At 45.8% G+C, this 8,366-nt stretch overlaps 1 long non-coding RNA gene across 3 annotated transcripts; it reads left to right on the top strand.

Moving 5' to 3' along the window:
- Nucleotides 1-2,079: 2,079 nt before the first annotated feature.
- LOC135387247 (uncharacterized) lies at nt 2,080-3,147 on the top strand. 3 transcript variants are annotated; one of them, XR_010420977.1, is made up of 4 exons: nt 2,080-2,275; nt 2,546-2,712; nt 2,806-2,952; nt 3,016-3,147. It is a non-coding gene; the product is annotated as an uncharacterized LOC135387247 (long non-coding RNA). The 3 variants fall into 3 exon arrangements; XR_010420976.1 differs by having other exon boundaries at nt 2,080-2,278; XR_010420975.1 differs by lacking the exon at nt 2,080-2,275 and having other exon boundaries at nt 2,452-2,712.
- The last annotated feature ends 5,219 nt before the right edge of the window (nt 3,148-8,366 follow it).

Raw genomic sequence — 8,366 nt, 5'->3', positions numbered from 1 at the left:
ATCTGAAGTGGGACCACTTAGTGACTGGGACCAGTCACTGGGAGTGAGTGGAACCAGTGGAATTGATCCAGTGGTCCCCTCTGCTAAGTGGTCCGGGATCCGGCCACTTAGTAGCTGGGACCACTGAATGCATGAACGAAAATAATGCGTAGAAATGCACATATTACTGAAATAAATAGTTTATTTTGCTAAAAAAGCATATGCCTGACTGTGCCATGCAGTCACGGACCACAGAGAGCTTTCGTTCGTTGGCCACCTCACATCTTGTATTTTCTCAGAGAAGATGACACATGACACTCCTGTTTTCCATGCAGGTCGCGACATACACCCCCTTCCCACCGTACGTTCAGAATCTTCTTATCCTGTTTCTCTTCACGTTCCTCCTAAGTTTCTTAAATGAAACATCTAATTAGTAGTAATCAAAACATCACGGTCATCACTCATACCTGACGGCGACGTGCAGTCCGATTGGCGTTTCACAGTGCGTTCTTGCCCCTACGCCGTTTATGTCTTCTTGGCGTCAAAACTCGTCCAGGAAATCGACAATGTGTTGCACAGAAACCACTGTCATCGCATTGTCTTACAAAGCGCACTAAAACACACGCAAATACTGCAAAGGAGGGAGGTACACCATCCTTGCGACGGCAACGGAAGACAAAACCACTTGCCGCGACGCGTCCAAGTTCCAACTGCCACCTGCCAGTCTCGCCTCTCGCCCTCTCCTCTCGGCTCTCGCCGAGCCGCCGTGGCGTCTTCACATTGCATCAGCCTCTGCAATTACCTTTTCTTCTTTTTTTCGTTGTCTTTCTTCTAGTTATGTAGTTTAATTTTTGTTGTTGTTAAGATGTATTTTTTGACATTTCTCTGGTACTTAATATGTTATGATATTCATGCACCTTCAGATGAGAATATGTGCACGAATTGGAGTTACAGGGATATAGTATATTTCATTGCAGACGCGTGCACCTGGATAGACAGCAATAAAAAGAGGCCACGCATGCGCTAAAATAGATCAGAGTAATAGATCAAACAAAACCAGAAGGATATATGGCAAGTGTGGACAAAATGAAATCTCAAAGGGGGAAGCTGGGAAGCTGCCCAACTTGGAGTCTCAAGTGACCATTCTGGGAAGAAAATGGTACGTGTGAGGCTCCAGTTGGAACTTCTGGAACCATCTGAGACCAGAGTGGTACCACTGATGTCAGCAAAGTGGAACCAGCCACCCCACTTGGGAATCCAGCTGGGACCATCCACATTCAACTGGAACCATTCCGGGACCATCAAACATCCAACTGGAACCAGTCCAGATTCAACTGGAACCATTCTAGGACCAGTCCAGATTTTTGCCTGGGTAATAGACAGCAATAGACGCAATCCAGCAATACACTGCCGCCCGCTGGCTCCGTCATAAAAGAAGTAGGAAGTCAGCAACCATGGTTGGTACCCCGGGCAAGGCACATATAAATGGTAGCGAAGGCGAGAAAAAATACCAAATCTGTGTTAGCAACCCTGCGCCCTTCATGATGCACATGCGAGCGTGGTTGTTGAGGGGCAAACTACGAAGGTAAACAAAAATAATTTGATTGAAGGCGCGAATAATGTGTGTAATAATCCAATATGCATATTTTTAATATAGCAATTCGCCTGGTCTGCCAGTAATACGTAAGATTATAGACAGAGCCGAGTACGCTTCCGGTTCCTGTCCCTCAGCATGTTGTTAGCTACGAGTTTGCCGTACGTTGACTGCGCACTTTGTGACTGTTGATAGCCGTTTTCTTCTTCATCGTCGTCTTTTCAATTTCAAACCACCAAGTCGAACAGGGGACACTTCTCGGAGAACTAAGGTAAGGCAGGCACACACGGACAATGATAAAACACAACAGAACGCCGGTAAACCTGTTCCTGCAGGCTCTACCGGGAGACGCACCATGTCGAGGCGCGTACATAAGCGGTGCCTCCTGAAGGAGAAAGGAAACTGTGACGCTGATGTCACTATGGGCGGTATAAGTTTCCACCGTTTTCCTCGGGACCCCTTGAAGTGGGTTCCTGTACATTATAAGTGTCTACGGCCGAGAACGGAGCTGAGTCACTTGGTTGAGGACGTGCAGTGTTTGCTGAAGTACAATGCGTACCTCTCCCCCCGAGTTTTATTGAGAGCGGTGAAGTGAACATAGTGCAAGTTACATAAGATTAATAGCGTTTCAATGGTATCACCTGTTTTCCAGCTTTCAGACTGTATGGACACTCCCTGGATAGGTCATCCTTCCACAGTGAGGTGGTAAACATGTAAATATTTAAACATGTGGCTGCTGGGCTGCTTTGAACGAGGAGTTTTGCAACGGTTTGCATGTACGGGACACAAAGGGCTGTGCTGCATGTGCTCACATGTACCCAATGCTAGCATGTTGACGGCTTGCTTTGCTTGCTGATTTTTACGTCTTTTTTAGCTCTGAATGTAGGGCATACAGGGTCAGGCTGCTGTAGCTAGTGCATGTTTTCGTGGCACAGCTTTGCATAATTCTTCAACAATAAAACTGCTTCGCAGGTACAAGGCGTGGCTGGAGTTTTGCAACCTGGAGGCGGATACGAGTCTAATTTCCATTCGCTCTAAGGTCCTGTGCTCCCAGCACTTCGCACCAGTTGCTTATTTGCGCACAGGAAGGCTTCGGTGGGATGCAGTTCCTACATTGAAGCGCACACTGCATGGCGTTGGTAAGTATAATACAAGTCAGTATGCTCAAGTTATCACATGAAAATGCTATAACTCTAGAGGCAATTATTGCGAGTGCTACTGGTGGTTTACAGGAGGAAGTAGTGCCTACGCCAATCAGAGCAGACTTGAAAGCAGTGGGCCTTCAACGGAGGAACGTGTGCAAGCTGTGGTAGCCTGCGATGACGACAGCACAGGAGCAATAAACCTTCACCAGATGAGTCATCCTTGCCATGCTGAAGGTATACTTGAGTAACGTAGTTGTTGGGTTGGCTAACTGTACGACATCATCTGCTTCATCAGAGTGTGGTACTGAAGAAAGTCAGCAACAGCGTGATCTGTCTCATCAGGACCATAGCTACGCACGACACGCACCAGCCTTGTCAACACAGAGCACTGTTGTCTCCCCACTAGCTGCAGTTGTCACTCCTCAGCCAGGAACGTCGTCTGGTGTACTGCGTGCAGTCTCGTCACCTCAGCACTTAGGAGGTATGTGACGAATACTCTACCGCCATGAAGTCCGCAGACTGGTGAATGCTTTTTGATCACCATTTGCAGGTGGAAGTGGCTGGCATCCCCCCAAAGATTGCCTATCGTCCAGTAGTCTGGCAGCTCCAGCACAGCCAACAAAAGGCAAGCTGGATAACCTCCGCAAGAAAATGCACCAGTTGCAAGCCCGCAACAAGAAGCTTCAGAGAGACCTTGAAAGGCGTAGGCGAACGAGGACCATCCGTGACCTGATGGAGCATGTGAGGTGTCACGCCTCTGGAACTGTCGCAGACTTCATTGAGGCACAGATAAAGATGGGAGGTGTGTGCAAATTTGGGCGCCGTTGGTCACCACCAAACAAGACATTCGCGCTGAACGTGTACTTTCACAGCCCCAGTGGCTACAGGTACTGCCGAAAGCTGTTCCACTTGCCGTCAGTGAGGTCACTACAGCTGTGGATGAAACGTATCCCACTACGACCTGGATTTTCAGATGAAGTCTTTGATGTTGTGAAGCGAAAGGTGACAAACTTCTCTGAAATGGACAAGCTCTGTGTGATAATCTTCGACGAGATGCACATCAAGAGGGAATTGCACTACAATGCAACAGAAGACTGTTTTGAAGGATTTCCGAGCTGTGGCAACTATGCTCACTCCGAGTTGGCAAACAAAGCACTTCTCTTCATGGCGAGAGGCATTTGTACCCCATGAAAACAGGTCTTAGGCTACTTCTTCACTCACAGAGCAGCATCTGCTTCAGGCTTGGAAGAGAAACTGCTTGAATGCTACCACCGCCTCCTGAGTGCAGGATGGAGGCCAAAAGTTGTGGCATGTGACCAAGGAAGCCAGAATATCTCTCTACTGGGGAAGCTGGTTACAACTGCGAAGCCGTATCTCACTATTGGTGATGAGAAGTTGTTCTTCATATTTGATCCACCCCACCTGCTGAAATGCATACGCAACATGCTGTTAAAGTATGACTTCCAGGTTGGCAACCACATCATAAGGGCGCAGCATATCCGGGATGCTTTTGCCATTGACAAACAGCTTGAAATACGGTCCATGCCACGGCTAACTGATGGGCACTTCAATTTAACGTTCAGCTCAAAAAAGAAAGTCAAACTGGCTGCACATATCTTCAGCAACCATGTTGCAGCCTCAATGTTCACCTTATCCACTTTCCACCAGCTACCACCTGATGCCATCCACACAGCCAGATTTGTTGAGCGCGTCGACCGTCTCTTCGACACTCTTAACAGTAGACACATGCATGGCAAGACTAAATATTCTTCGGCAATACAACAGGGGTCTGCTCACAAGGACTTCTTGCTGGAGTGCCTGTCCGAGTTTGAGAAGATTACAGTTCTTGGATGCAAGAGACCACCCCCGTGTATCCGTGGCTTCTGCTTGACCATGACTTCCGTGCTTCAGCTCAGCGAAGACCTGCAAAACTCTGGCATACAGTACCTCCTCACTCGAAGGCTGAACCAGGATGCACTCGAAAACACCTTCTGCATAATTAGGACAAAGTGTGGAAGCAACCCTGACTCCAACTGCATTCCGTTCCAGGCAGCAGTAAGGCATCTGCTACTCGGACAACTTTTTAAGACTACGCAGGGCTCAAACTGTGCTGGAGACGTGGACTCCCTCCTGGCGGCAATACCTATTGGTCCTAACTACATGAGCAGACTTGGATGTTCTGCTGCCACGCACATTACTGACGATGTCATCGTGGCACTCAGTGAGTCGCCATCACCGCTAGGGTCCAACAGCACAAGATTCTTCGCTGGGTGGCTTGGTGCAATATTTCTCGGTGCTCACACTTGCCCCTCTGAGCAGAAATGCAAACTGCTGGAAGACAATGCCACATTTCAGGACAGTAGCCAGCTATTACTTTATTTGAGTGTAAAGAATGTGGACAGTACTGACTTTGGAAAGCTGTCAGTTCCTCTTCCTGCCTTTGCGACGTTTGTGGGTGCGTGCGAGGAGGCCTTCAAAGCAAACGTCAAGACATTCTTCACCTCCCAAGGGGTCAGGTCCAAACTGTGTGAAGTGTTGAACACACTTGTGCCAAAGACATCGAGTTTATGTTCTTCATCAGTGTATGATGATTTATTTCACTTTTTTCTCAGGGTGCGACTGTTCTGGTTTGCACGACATAAGAATGAGGAAGTACGAAATAGTACGTTACGTCAAAAGGCACTGCAGCAGGCAGTGAGACTAAGTTCATAATCTGTGCACGTTGTTTTGATGTAACCAGAAGTTATTTTCTTTCCATGCAAAAGCATATGCATGGTTCTGTTGTCTATCCAGTGCTTTCAGTTGTAACCTAGATTGCACATGATCTCTTGTGATGCTTTCATTCCTGTGTAGCGTACGATTGTCATAGTGCTCTTTTACACATAGTTCCTTACTGTGTTGTTTGTATTTTGACAGCCATGCAGAGTTCAGTAGTGTGTGCCTATTTATATGTTTAGTGTATGTACACCTGTGTACATAGATACCTAGCATACATTTTCTATTTTGAATCTTCAGCAGTTTGCTATTCTTTGATACGTATTAGGTGTATCCCTGTGGAAGCCCCAGCCATCATCCCATAATAAAGTTGTTGTTTGCTTCCCCTTGTATATAGATTCCTAGCATGGATTTTCTATTTTGGATCATCAGCAGTTTGCCCTCTCTTTGATATGCATTTAGTGTATACCTGTCTACATAGATCCCTAGTACGTAATTTTATATTTTGGATCCTGTGCTGAGTTCAATAGTTGTGTGCGCAACTGCCAGTATGTACGTGCAGTTATGTGCAGGGCTAAGCACTTTGTGCAGCTTGAAAACCTACACCACGTGGCAAAATGTGCACAAAATAGCAGAGAACATTGTCAATGCTTTGACATGCCTTTAATACAAAAATGCTGTTGTAATCAAAGTAGTAGTCATGAACAGTGTGTATGCTCTGAACAAGGTTGTCATTGCTGGAAGCTGATATTATTTTGGCTGTTTTGCAAGATAAGGTATCACAGACTTCTAAACTGAGCTAATGGACTTGTGCCTTCTAATTCCTCCATAGCATTCATTACGAATACCAAAAACTGTTGGGAGACATAGCACCACACAGCATGCAAGTATCATATAATGCGACCCAAAAGTGCAAATATGTTCACTTCCATCTTCTTGGATACGTCGAAAAGGGAAAAAAAAGGAGAAACACTGTCAAGGAGCCCGCGAAGAGGGAATCACACACGTAACATGACGAACGGTTAGGAGTAACTAAGATTTATTTGAACAAGAACTTTCGTGCAAGAGACTGCACTTCTTCAGGTTACACAACTAAGTGCGACACAAGTATATATACCAGGAGAACAGATACAATAGATCAGGTTTCCAGAACTAAGTAAACAGAAAACAACCAGACAGTAATACAATGCATCACGTCAGCAACCGTCACATAAGAATCAGGAAAGAGAAAGTGTACGGGTAAATGAGACATTCGGAGAATTGGGGTTCAAGAGATTTGGTGGTGAAAAAACGGGGGCACAGGTGGATGTCTAGCCGCGTACGAGGAGAACACACCTTTTGTTGAACTGCGTGGGAAGGTCCGGGTGACCTTATGGGCTGAAGGGAAAATGGAGCTAAGAATGCTAAGAACAGAAGGTGAATGAAGTAGCTTAGCTGGGTGATGGGTTGAACAACTGCAGAGGACCGCCATAAACGTTTAGTCCCCGTGGTTTTAAAGAAGAAAATTTAGAAATGAAGAAGGATTCGCGATTTTTGCGTTTGCAATCGGTGGTGTAGCCAGATTCCAGAATTGCAATAGACATGTGTGTATCCATGTCGTGCCCGGGAAGATTAAAATGTATAGCAACGGGAGTGGGGCGATTATTGACAATGTCGGATTTATGACCGTAAAACCTCTGACGCATGGTGTTGGAGGTTTCACCAATGTACTCAACATTGCATTTCATACATGTTATTAGATAACAAATGTTAAAGGAGTTACAGCAGTGCGAAGATTGTTTAATTTGAAAGGTGTAGCTGTTTATGGTACTGGAGACCGAGGTGCAGGTAGAAATAAGATTACAAATTTGGCAGCGTGTGCCATTGCAGGGACCCGAACCAGGTGTTGTAGTACGGCGCAAACGCGAAGAAGTAAGGATATTCCGGATATTCCTGACAATGGGGGCAGAAGGAAATAGTTCTTTCAATTTTTCGTCACTGTGTAGAATGTTAAGATGGCGCTGAAAAATAGTTTTCGTGTTACGAAGGGCTTTGTTATAGGTGGTCACGAAAGTAATATTTCTGTGTTCCTCGTTAGGTTGGCTGGAAAGAAGTGCCTCTCTGTCTAGCGAGCATGATTTGGTGAAAGCATTTTCAATTAGATTGCTGGGATAGTTACGCTTCCTGAAATCGGCAGACATTTCGTGAGCGCGTCTGTGGAAATCGTCGGTATTGGAACATATGCGCTTGAGTCGTGTGAATTGCCCAAAAGGAATATTTCTTTTCTGGACATTGCGGTGATAACTATTAAAATGAAGGTGCTGGCGTCTATCGGTTGGTTTCTTATAAAGGTCGGTGACTAGTTTTCCAGACCGAATGGAGTGTGACATCAAGAAAATTGATTGAAACATTGGAATAGTTGCAGGTGAATTGGATAGTGCTATGTAAGGAGTTGAAGTGTTCAAAGAAAGACAACAAGGAAGAGTTGCTACCTGGCCACACAACAAAAATGTCGTCGATTTATCTCAGGAAAATGAGCGGCTGTACGGGGAAGGATTCAAGGGCCCTCTTTTCAAGTTGACCCATGAAGAGGTTTGCATAGTTAGGTGACACGCGGGATCCCATCGCTGCGCCATGTACTTGGACAAAATGTCTGCCATTAAACTCAAAGTTATTATACTTTAGGACCAATTCAAGTAGTGGGATGACTGCAGAAGTGTGGAGGATGTCGGAGGGAAAAGAAAGGAGAAAGGATTCCACTGCGTTCAGGCCCTCGTCGTGGGGGATGTTGGTATACAATGATTTTACGTCCATGGTTACCAGTGTCATATTGGCCAGATCTGAGAACTTGTTGTTGATAGAATTAATTTTAAGGAGAAAATCATTTGTGTCTTTGACGTATGAAGGAAGTAGCGGAGGTACATGTTTTATACAATGGTCTATCAGAAGGGAAA

This window comes from Ornithodoros turicata, chromosome 3, assembly GCF_037126465.1.
Source record: "Ornithodoros turicata isolate Travis chromosome 3, ASM3712646v1, whole genome shotgun sequence".
Taxonomy (NCBI): Eukaryota; Metazoa; Arthropoda; class Arachnida; order Ixodida; family Argasidae; genus Ornithodoros; species Ornithodoros turicata.
Note: the sequence above shows the minus strand (reverse complement) of the source record. Positions and strands in the feature narration are given on the sequence as shown.